This window comes from Pinus tabuliformis, chromosome 4_2, assembly GCF_031772625.1.
Source record: "Pinus tabuliformis cultivar Carrire ecotype Pingquan chromosome 4_2, CPIR1, whole genome shotgun sequence".
Taxonomy (NCBI): Eukaryota; Viridiplantae; Streptophyta; class Pinopsida; order Pinales; family Pinaceae; genus Pinus; species Pinus tabuliformis.
The window spans coordinates 721,057,248-721,065,805 of NC_142304.1; positions in this window are offsets into that span (position 1 = coordinate 721,057,248).

Consider the following 8,558-nt stretch of genomic DNA (forward strand, 5'->3'; position numbering starts at 1 on the left):
GAAGAAGGGGACTTGTCAAGGCCTCTTACCTCTATGGCTAGAGCTTTGAGGATGAGAGTATCAACTGCTAGTTGCTTCAGCTTATTATCTTGTTGTTTAGCAGGGACAACAGCTTTATGAACAGGAGCCTCCTTGACATTATTCATGTTCGACCTCAAATTATATCTTTGCTGATCTTCAGTTTGTAGAACAGCTTCACCATCCCATTCTTGGCTAATCTGGTCATTAAATAATGACTTCTCATAGGCAGCTTTGGTTAAAAAAGTGGTGCTGCCTTTGTCTTCCATACCATGGATCTCATCATCTTCTTCCAACTGCTCTTCTTCCGTGACTACATTCTGAAAAGGGACCTTCACCCTTTGGTCTTGATTGGCCTCTTTACTTCTTTGCAAAATCTGCGACTACTCATTAGGTATTCTATATAGATTTGGATTTGGAGGAGCAAAAGTATTAGGAACCCTTCCTTTCCCAGAATGTTGCTCAACCTTTAATTTGGAAACTTCAGAGGCTAATGAATCTATCATCCTACCCATTTTATCGATCTTGGGATCGGAAAATGATGAAGGCTTGCCACTCTGTCTCCTTCTATCAACATTACCTTTGAGCTTTTCTGCAGCCATTATGTTTGATTCTACTTCCAAGGCTGCATATTGCATATCAGCCAAAGAAGCACATCGCCTCTCCCTCATCAGTAAACTGAAGTTAGAATCAAAGGCGCAGGCATAGATATGTCTAGCAGAGGTGGTGGTGGGTTTCACTTCAGCTGGTATCTTGTTGTACATGCGGTTAAATCTCTTATTAAAATCAAACAGCAGCTCACCATTTTCCCTCTTTAAGTTCCCAAACTCAGTGTGGTATTAAATGAGATCCTTCTTATCCCCCCAATGCTTTAGGAATGCATCATCTAAGGCCTCAATATCTTCTATAGATCTTGGGGTCAGTTCCCTGAACCATTTTCTAGCCTCTCCATCTAGGCTTTGGACAAAGACTCTCACCTAGACATCATCTTCACTAATGTCTAGGTTATCAACATAGCTATAGAATGACTCAAGATGTTCTTCAGCTGAAACACCTTCAGTTCCAGTGAACTTAGGCATATACTTCTGATATTCTCCAATAGGCATAGCATTCAAAGGAGTGGGCAGTATTAGAGGTCCATACCTAGCACCTATGATTCTTTCCATTTTGGTAGGTGCTTGTGGGCCTGCCATGGCTGTGGTGGCTAAAAGAGTACTAGCATTTTGAATGATAGAGGGCTGAGGAGTGACAGATAAGACTAAAGGAGTGTGATGGATAGGAGGTGAGGTTTCCTTTGGGCATACAACAAAAGGAAAATGTAAAGAATAAGGAGCTTTATGAATATCTAAGAGTTTTTCTTCGCTGCTAGTATTAGAAGCTATACTCTCAACATATATTTGGTCTATTACAAGCCTTTCTTGAAGAGATATAGGAGATTGTTTAGGTTTACCTGAACTTGATGCTCCTTTCTGCAATACCTTTCTTTATTTGATGATTTTTTCAGGGTCAGGTACTGGGTCAGCTTGTGGCTTCTAAGGATTTCTCAAAGTACACCTCACAAACTAAGCCAGAACTATGAAGTGGAGTCGTCAAGAGGTTCGTCCTTCAGTAGAGTCGCTAGATAGATGATTACAACTGAAAAGTGCCCAGACTTTGTCCATCATCAACATTGGATCTGTGTCGTCTCCCAGGGAAGCTGAGATTCAGTTTCCTCTCCCCGGCAAAAACACCAATTATGTTATCACTCCAAGCAACTCTCCTAGGTTGCAGCTCGAAGATGCCTGGTAACATATAATCTTCAATATTTTTCTCTGAAATATTGGAATAAATGATGGTTTGGATCAAGCCAGATAACCATTTCAACTATGTTTTACTCAAGACATGCATGAACACCCTCAACTTACAAGGCTTTAGACCACTAATGCTCAATGTTTGTAGATTCAATGAATGGATGGAGAATACTGACCATACCGGCAGATGCATACGTAAACATAAATGAATGGCTAGCTATAGGCAGAAAAAGAGAATACTGACTGTACCGGCAAATGCATATATGACCACATATGAATGGCTAGCTACAGGCAGTAAAGAATCTTGCAAATATAATTTATCAAAGCAGAGATAAGATGACAGTTATCTGGCCTTAGACACAAAAGAAAACATGAACAAACTGTTCAAGTGCAAGCTTAGAACAGAAGAGAAAATGGACATTGAACATATAACAGCAAAAGAAGCTTGTATTACTAATGAATGAAGATGAGAAGCTTGAGTAGCAAAGTCTCATTAGTCTCCAGAAGTTGAACCTGTATTACATCTTACTTTCAGATATTTATAGCCTTTTACAATGCTCCTGAGCTCTCTAGAAGGCTCGGAGTCTTAATCTGTCCTCTCTATCCCTTAACCATTTGATTCCCTGAATAGGCAAGCATGGCTCAGAGGTTTTCTCCTTCTGATAGAGGAATAATGCATTCAGATGGTTTGTTGTGTTGTCTGGGAACTCTCTCATGCCAAAGATGCCCCATGTTGTTGGTTTTGATGAGTTGTGCTAGGCTATTGATGCGCTATGCTACTCCATCATATTTTTGTTTCGGGCTAGCTACGCTATCTGCTTCATGACTGCTTTGTCGGTTTGGGATGAGTTGCGCGTGTTGTGGCCCTTGTTATTCCCTTTCCGGTCTTTGCTTCCTGACAATCTATCTCCCGGACTATTTCTCGACCTCTGCTCTGTGATGGAATGGGCCTGCATCCTCTGTTATCCTTTTAAATGTTTAATAATGACTGTTTTTCTATTAGACACAGAAAAACGCTGCAACATGTAAAATCCCGCCTATTTCTGATTCTTTCAAACTTCAAATGTCCTCAAATATGATCTATGCATCTATCGGGTCCACCCTTAATCACTGTCACCTATCGCAAATGGCCTGGTCCCGTGTTTCCTTTGTATTTCTTTGAAATACGAAAATATGCGAAATACATTAAAAAGGCCTCCCTCCGGATTTCAAATATTATATATTTCACTTCCCAGACCCTTTCGGGTCCAGGCCTTATTGCTATCGCAATGCCCCAAGGTTCCCTTTGTATTTTGTTTAAACAATGAAAATACACAAAATGCATTAAAGATAGGTCTTCCCTCGAACTTCAAAATTTATGAAATATCATATATAATGTCGTCGGGTCCGGTCATCGGGTCACAACGGGCCATGGTTAGCACTCCTTAATGCTTCTCCGATAGTGATCCGGCAATGTAACGTGGGTCGTCGATCTGTGCGCGTGATCAACGATCCACGTTTAATCGTTGATCGCAATCACTCATTCCACACTGCCTGCGTCAATGCCTCTGCCGATGCGACCCGCCGATCCAATCATCGACGATCACTGATTGGTGGTGTCTCGTGCCCAACCATAAGTCCTCTGTGTTGGCTGATATGCGATTTGCTACTTAGATCTAGGCCGTTGATCGGCTAGATCTAACGGTTGTTGTTCTTTTGGACTGTTAAGCCTGCGATTTATGGTTTTTCATGATTTTGGAGTGTTTTTGCCTCCCGATAGTGTATTTCCACCCTTCCAAGGGCTCTTGGCATGCGATGGTTTTGACTTTGAATGATCCTTAAGATGATTTTGAAGACTTTTGGGGCATACTTGGATCCAATGGCGTGATTTTAAGCAAACCTTGGAGACTTTGGGAGTGTTTTGGATCCATTTTTGGGCAAAACGCCAACAAAGCTAACAGCCACCACCAAGATCTAAAAGATTGGGCCTAAAGATCCAAAGGAGGGGGAACGCCTCTTCCACTCACAGATGTGGGTGAAGCATTCTCTGCTACAGTTCATTGTCGACGGTGAGAGCCAAAAGAACCTCATTTCAGTAGAGGTCGTGAAGTGGTTGGGCCTAAAGACTGTAGCACATCCACATCCATACACCATTGGGTGGCTTCACCAAGGATGATATCTTCGTGTCAGCAAGTAGTTTCACCTTCCCTACAGCATCAAGCCCTTCACAGATGAGGTATTTTGTGACGTTTCTCCTCTTGAAGTTTGTGATGTATTGTCAGGACAACCATACTTATGAAAGTGGCATGTTGTATATGAGTCTATACCTTGCTCTGTGATTATTGCTTGGCTAATAAGTTGTACAGGATACCGGAGGTAGCCCCGCCTACCACCATCTATTTGATCACTGCAAAGCAATGTAGTAAGATCATTTCCCAGACCAAGAATTTTTTTCCCTTATGATTCACCCCTAGGGAAAGAAGAAGGTTGTGGCCACGACTTCCAGGCAAGGTTCCTCTGCACAACAACAGCAGATGGACAAGGTCATGGAGGAGTACAGGGATATTTTCACCTCACGCACAGGGGTACCTCTGCATTGTTAGGTCAAGCACTCCATCGATCTAACCCCAAGTGTGCTACTGCCCAATGGACCGATCTAAAGACACTATGTTCTAGAGAACAATGAGATCAAGAGGCAGATTCAGGAACTATTGCAGAAAGGGCACATTAGACCAAGCTCATCACCTTGTGGGAGCCTAATTTTATTGGTACAAAAGAAGGATGGGACCTAGAGGCTCTGTATTAACTATCGAGCGCTAAACAAGATCATTGTCCGGAATAGGTGCCCAATCCCCTAGATTGATCACCTTTTGGACCAGCTCAAGGGAGCCAAATATTTCAACAAAATTGACTTGAAGTTAGGTTATCACCAGCTGCCTATCAAACCCTCTTATGTGTGGAAGACGACATTCAAATCTAAGGAGGGCCTTTTCGAATGGTTGGCCATGTAGTTTGGATTGACGAATGCCCCTGCAACCTTCATGAGACTGATGGATGACATCTTGTGACCCTTCACCAATGCATTCGTGGTGGTGTATTTAGATGACATCTTAATCTTAAGACAGAGTTAGGAAGAGAAACTCCACCATATTTGACAGGTCCTTCGAACCCTGCGCCAACACAAGTTGTGTGCTAACTTGGAGAAATTCACCTTTGGCCAGACCGAGGTTCAGTATATAGGGTACATCATTGATGAGCAGGGTTTACATGTGGACCCATCCAAGATATAAGTCATTTGGGATTGGCTAGCCCCAACCACTCTAACAGAGCTCCACATATTTTTGGGTCTTGCCAATTTATATCGTAGGTTTGTATTGGGGTTCTCTCATATCACTTGGCCTTTAAGTCAAGTCTCCAAGGGTGAAGCGAAAGAAAAGTTATTTTGGTCAGAAACCCAACAACAAGCGTTCTCCGAGTTGAAGAATCGCCTCTGTTCTACACCAGTGCTCACATTACCAGACCCGCAACAACCATTTCAGATTGAGACAGTTGCCTCCGACTATGCTATTGGTGCGATTCTTATTCAGCATGGGCATCCAGTAGCTTACCACAGTGAGACACTTTCAGACATAGTCCAAAAGTACCCCACTTATGAAAAAGACCACCGACCTCTACAGTTCATACAAACACAAGGGAAGTTGCAGAACAATCACCATCAGAAATGGTCAACCTATTTGCAACAGTTCCATTTGAACATTAAGTATAAGAAGGGTAGCACCAATAATGTTTTTGATTGCCTCATCTAACCACCAGTCATGGCGTTGATCATTGTGCTTGACTCTTATGGGCACGAGACATCGGGGTGGCTGCATCTTTACAAGAGCGATCCAGAGTTCAACAACATATACCAGACACTCTTGGAAGGGAAGAAAGTTCCAAATTTTCACCTTCCAGATGCACTATTATTCCACTTGGGACACATTTGTGTTCCTTCAAGTGAACGTTCCAAGATGATTTTGGAGGCGCACTACAGTCGAGTCGTTGGACATTTTGGAGTAGAGAAAAAAGTGGTGGTATTTCAGAAGTATTTCTGTTGGCCGAAATTTCGTCACGATGTTGGGAAGTACATTAGATCCTGCACCGCATGCACTATTTCCAAACCAACCATCAAGAAGTAAGGCTCGTATACTCCTCTACCTACTCCTAACTAGCCTTGGGAATCTATCTCCAAGCCTTCCATCTATAAGCATAACAACGATTGCATTTTCGTGGTCGTTGACATATTCTCTAATATGGCCATCATGGTGGCTTGCAAGAAGAGTATAACAGCAGAGGCCACTGCTAAGCTCTTCTTTGAGTGAGTATGGGTACACTTTGGGATCCCATAGTCCATTTTCTGAGATCGGGATAGATGATTCCTGAGTGCATTTTGGTCAAGTATCTAGTCGATGTTGGATACAAAACTTACTAAGTCCATGGCTTTCCATCCCTAAACTGATGGCCAAACAGAGGTTGTCAACAGGATGATCGTACACATTATGTGCATGTACAACTCAAAGCATCCACGTACATGGGATGAAAGTCTCCCCTGTGTCCAACACAGCTACAACATAGCTCTCCACAGCTCAATAGGCCATAGCCCCTTTCAAGTAGGGCTGGGATTTTAGCCATTATGCCCCATTGACGTGGCAATACCATTTGTAGCCACTCAGGTAGATTTGGCTCACATTCAGTCCGAAGCTAAAAGGTCTAACAGCTTCATTGAGTACATTCAACACATCTGCCAGCAGATCCATGATATATTGGATAGAGCCAATGCTAAGAACAAGCAGCGCCATGATCAACATTAAGTGTCGCACAAGTTCCAAGTGGGTGATAAATTTTGGCTAAATTTGCAGAAGGAGCACCTTGTTGGACCCCACCGCAAGATTCACCTGCTCTGATATGGCCCATACACAATCACCACGGCCATCGGTGATAATGCCTTCAAGATCAGCATCCCATCATTCCTTGGTCTACACCCAGTGTTCAATGTAGATCACCTTCGGCCATACTTTCCACCATTTTTGGACACATATGACATTGCAGAATAGCTCAACTCAGACTGCATGGAATAGGCAACAACTGATCAGATCATGGACACACAGATCAAGAACACTCGCCAACAGAGGATACAACTATATCTACTTGTCAAAGCAAGCCAAATCCTTCACCAGGGCAAGTGGTTCACCAGAGACCAAGTTCAACAGACACTGTCCCTGTACTCTAGTGTCAACTAGGTCTTTCTCTTAAATGACATGCATGATTTTCTCATGAGGGAATCTTCAGTTAACTGGAGTAGCACTAGTGGATGAATTAGTGCACCAACTGACTATTAGTCCTCTATTAGTTCCAAAAACAATTTAGAACTAATTTAAATTAACTTAACTCGGTAAACTGAGTGATCTAATTTCCAACTCAATTTAAACTCGTACTAGACCCCTAAAATTTAGGAAGAACATATACATGACTACAGAAAGACTTCCAACTCGAAATTCCTAAGCTAATTAAATTAATTAAACTTAATTAACTATATACAAGTTTCTATGAGAATAGAATTCGATTTTAATTCTCATTTTAATTCAAGGACAAATTAAACTAGAATTTCTTGTTGCCATTTCTCAACAAAATTTGTGGCCAAAGGCTTCTCACAGATAAAGGGAGTTGATTATGAGGAGACATTTTCCCCCGTGGAAAGATACTCCTCCATCAAAACCATTCTAGAATTAGTTTCACATATGGGGTGGAAGACCCACCAGATGGATGTGAAGACTACCTTCTTCAATGGAGTGGTTGTGGAAGAGATTTGCATAGAGAAGTGTGGGGGATTTGAGACATTTGACAGGGAGACACATGTGTGAAGACTCGGGAGAGCCCTTTATGGTCTCAAGAAAGTACCCCCTTCTTGGTGCGCTCGGATAGACACATATCTCAGTTTATTGGGCTTCACCAAGAGTGAAGTAGATGCTAATCTCTACTAGTAACATTTTGGTAGATGGAAAATTTCTCATTCTAGTCTTATATGTAGATGAATTGATACTAACAGGGGATGAGAAGTTAATTTAGTATTTCAAGGAGGACCTTGTAAGAGAGTTTGAGATGGACATGGACTTGATGCACTACTTCCTTGGTTTGGAGGTATGGCAGGGAGATGGTGAGTTATTTTTGGGTTAGATGAAGTATACCTTTGAAATACTTTAGAGATTCCATATGTGGGACTACAAGCCTATGGACACTACTCTAGCTACCAACTAAATGAAGGAGGATGCTTCTATGTGAGAGGCAGTAGATGCTACCATCTACAGACAACTAGTGGGGTCCTTGATGTATAAGTTGAACACAAGGCATGACATATGTTATGCAGTTAATCAGCAAAGTTAGTTTATGGTGAAGCCTACCAAGCTTCAGTGGAAAGCAAAAAAGCATGTGCTTAGATACCTCATAGGCACAAAATATGTTGGGCTATGGTACAGGAGGATTGATGATGTGAAGCGCCAAGGCTTCACTGCTGCAGATTGGGCAAGGAGTTCATCAGACATGAAGAGCACTTCAGGAGCTATCTTCAGTGTTGGGTCAGTAGTTATTTCTTAGTATAGCAAGAAATAGAGATATGTTACACTCATCTTAGCAGAGGTCGATAATATGGACGTTATTCAAGCAGCATGTGAGGCCATTTGGATGAGGAAAATTCTTGTTGTATTTTCAGCCAAGAGATGGATCATATTGTTATTC